We start from the raw sequence: 3,982 nt of genomic DNA, 5'->3' as shown, positions 1-3,982 counted from the left end.
ACATTAGAACATGTTGTTTTCGACGTCTATATTTATTACATTTTCATGTCAAAGACCATATAGGCGTATACATGTAATATTTTTTTTTCTAAAGACTAAATTCGAATTTGGTAAAAAGACCGTGAACCGATTAGTTATATATAATAAGTTTCAACATTTACAACAAACGTTTGAAATAAAAACGATCAATATTCATAAAGACGAACCGCTTGAGTTTTGAAATTTTTCGTGTAATTTGCAATCAATCAATTAGAAACATAATTATTTCTGAAAAATAAGAAAAGTTCACGGATTGACAGTAACAGTAAAAATGAAACCTCCGAAATCATAGCACATGAAAAAGATAGAACTACAGAAAAAAGATCACGTAGATCAAAGTTCATAAATTACATTGAACATAACATGGAGTTACACGGAAGTCGACAAAGTCAAACACCAATGCCAGGACTTACAAAAAATTAATTACATATTAAAACAACATTACTAAAAAAGGTAAAAAAAAACTGACCTTTCAGCAGTATCAATATAATAAACCGAAACAACGGAAATGAACTAGGATGGTTGGAAAAACACTCAACCAAAAATGGTTCATAATTCAAGATGGTTTGGAAAAAAGAGCAGGTAATTTCCCCAGGAATAGAGTACCTTAGCTGAAATGTATTTGGCAAAACCTGTTTGTCATCAATGCTCTTTAACTTCGTACTTTACTTGGCCTTTTTAACTTTTTTGATTCGAGCGTCACTAACGAGTCTTCTGTAGTCTGGCATCTATGATGACTTTGTGTCCGCAGTTGACAGATACTGTGTAGCTCAAGACAATTTGTTTTCAGAACATCACCGTTTCACACACATTTGTGATATAAAGAGATTAATCTGCAGATATCTCTTCGGGTATTCTGTTCCCTCTGAGGAGACTGGCGATACTCCCTGATTACTTCGATTTCCACCACCTTAATAACAGACTTTCCGGTGTTCTAAGAATCCATTTGTATTACATTGGGGACTGTTCGTGGTGGTTGGTTGAATATAAGTAGTGACAATTCTCTATAACCCTTATAGAGATTGTACACAAATAACACTGTACCCTGACATCTCCCGAGGGGGCTTCACATAACGGAAGAAATTCACGTAAATAATTATACATAAAACAAGGCATCCAATGATGCAAATTAGTGAAAGTATTTTATTTTAAATATAACCAACATTTGCATTTTTTTGATGAACATATATTTTATTTTATGAAAACATATTTTAATTTGTTATGTACATGTTTTTTTTTGTGAATACACATCTAATGTCTATGGACAACTATTTGGTTTTATGAACATATATTTATTTTCTGTAATCAAATATTTTTGCTTAAATATATTTTTATCTTTACCGCATTTATATTTCAATTTATGTACATATTTTAAATTTTATATTTGTATATAATTTGTTTTTTGCGAGCACATATTTAAATTTTTACAGAAAATAATTTATTCTTATGAACATATATTTCATTTTTTTGGTGATATTACAATGTTTGACACGCCATACCTGACAATATTGTTGGTGAAATACTTAATGTTATATTATAGTTGATAGTTATAACGTTTCCTCAGCCATGTTTGTCCGTCTTCCTCATTTTAAAGAAAGACTGCAAATGTAATATACAAAAATGTATCATATTCTTATTCAGCATAAATTTATCCTTTTAATTCTATGATTTTTTATTTATAACTTTTATACCTGACCAAGTTGTGCCATTATTCGCATTTACAATTTTTTGTTTACTTCAAACATCACCGAAGAGACATTTATTGTCGAAATGCGCATGTGGTACAGTATATTTTAGTCAAATACATTTTTGTTAAAAATCGTTTCCTTATCAACTTTATTTTTTACACTCATTTTCAAGCAAAAATGCATTGATGTACATTTAGTTATGCCATGTGAATAAGATATTTGTTCAGATTTAATATCTGTAACGTATCACTATTATTGTGACTCAAAGGCCTTTTTCATTCTGATTGATTCCTTCACAGTTTATGAATCATTCGTAATTATGCATCACATCCGTCTTGCCTGTCAAAATATCTGTTAAATACACAATCAGCTTGTCACATATCGGCTAAAAAGATAGATAGGGCTTTCAAATGGTTTTATAATTCTCTTTACAATACATGACATATTATATAAAACGTCTTTTAAACTTCATTAAAGAAATATACCAAAGTGACATTTAAACTCAATTGTCGAAAATAAACTGACAACACCAAGGTTAAAAACGAAAAAGACAAAAACAAAAACAAAAAGCATACAAAACACAATATAAAAAACTAAAGACTGAGCAACATAATAACATAAAACATTGTAAAAAGAACGAAAATGAAATTGAGAAATAATTCTGTTCCAGGGGATAAATTAAAGATTTGTTATGTCCGTAAACCTAATTTACGTTAAATGATAAGTCAATTGTACTTATGAATATGGGGTAGTAAAAATGACATGGACCTGATCGAGCATGTATATTCTGACAGAGTACAAAAATAAAATGATGTATGTATTTTTAATGATTCCTATATTTGAAAGTGGTTGTTGATCGAATAAGATTAAGGATCAACGTTTAGACCAGTATATATCTGCACGAATGAATAACAAGTCACATATGAAATTCTTTCTTTTATACAATGTTATCGGGACTACTTCAGTCATTCCGTTTCATAGTTCTGGAACCAGTTTCAGTCTATAAAGATTTCAGGAAATAGTGTCAATATATGCCTTCTGTATGCGACTGTCTTACAAGTTTGAGATTTAGCTAGTTATAAGATCAGGTTTTATCCACCATGATCTAGATAAGGAATTGCCTGTACCAAGTCAGCAATGTGACAGTTACTTTCATTCGTGCGATGTGTTTAAGGTTTTGATTTTGCAAATTGATAAGAGACTTTCCCTTTTCAATTTTCCTTGGTATTTTTGTTACTGTACTTTCTTTTAACAGTGAACACTTTGGAAAGTAAGATCTATGTTAACATCAAAGATGCAGTCAAACAATGAAAAAGATCATACCACAAAGAAGGTTGCATCATGTGAAGCACTTGCCATCAACCTGGTTTCATAACGAGATCTTATGACAACGTCTACCTTGCATTAAGGCGACATTATTTTACCGAAATTCAAATCACGTTAATCAATAAGGGATAGACAAGCTATGGTAACAAGCACAAACTGAGGAATCGTATGAACCAGATATGAGCAGGCCGGGTATATCGACAGTGTTGGCGCTACCTGCTATGAATGTATCACCTGTCATGTTAATTCGCACTCACAAACAATATAACAATCGGAAATAGGATACAATCGGTTAAATAAAGAAAAAAAAAATGTGACGACTATATTGGTCACTAAAGAACTAAGATCGCGAAAGCAATTCGAAAGAGACTTGAGACGCAAACGCATCGTATTTGTCCATCTACTGGTAATGGTGATCGTGAAATATTCGATGAAGCAGAGGATATTTTACTGCAAATAAATATTGTAACATTGTCAAGAACGAACAATGATGATCTCAAATTCATTTAACAACATTTTGTTCCGTTTTTTGATAATTAAATTGACAATCTTATTCTATATGTTTGGATTTGCTATGCGTTCTATCTAACATCTTTCTAAATAGTTGATATATTTACTTCAAATAGTATAATAGATGTCCTTGACTGAACAGGAAAGTTGGAGCTAATAAATAAATGAAATGGTATGAAAATTATAACGTCAAAAACGATTCAAAACTTTGGCAACTAAATCATATCAATTGAAACCCAATGGTAGTTATCAGTACTGTATAAACAAACAGTTTGCAGAAACTTTATATGAAAACAAATAAATGCAACACAAATTTAATATTATACTGTAATACATGTACAGTGATAATTATCTTTTATATGATCATGATGACACTTGTAACAAAACTCATTCATAGCAGAGTTGAACAAAGTACCACT

The 3,982-nt window shown here is 30.7% G+C and overlaps 1 protein-coding gene across 1 annotated transcript in view; it reads right to left on the bottom strand.

Moving 5' to 3' along the window:
* The window catches only part of LOC127718685 (uncharacterized), a 150,820-nt gene that overhangs the window by 32,644 nt on the left and 114,194 nt on the right, over window positions 1-3,982 (bottom strand). The gene's annotated exons all lie outside the window — the stretch shown is intronic.

This window comes from Mytilus californianus, unplaced genomic scaffold (assembly GCF_021869535.1).
Source record: "Mytilus californianus isolate M0D057914Y unplaced genomic scaffold, xbMytCali1.0.p SCAF_10, whole genome shotgun sequence".
NCBI classification, from domain to species: Eukaryota; Metazoa; Mollusca; class Bivalvia; order Mytilida; family Mytilidae; genus Mytilus; species Mytilus californianus.
Note: the sequence above shows the minus strand (reverse complement) of the source record. Positions and strands in the feature narration are given on the sequence as shown.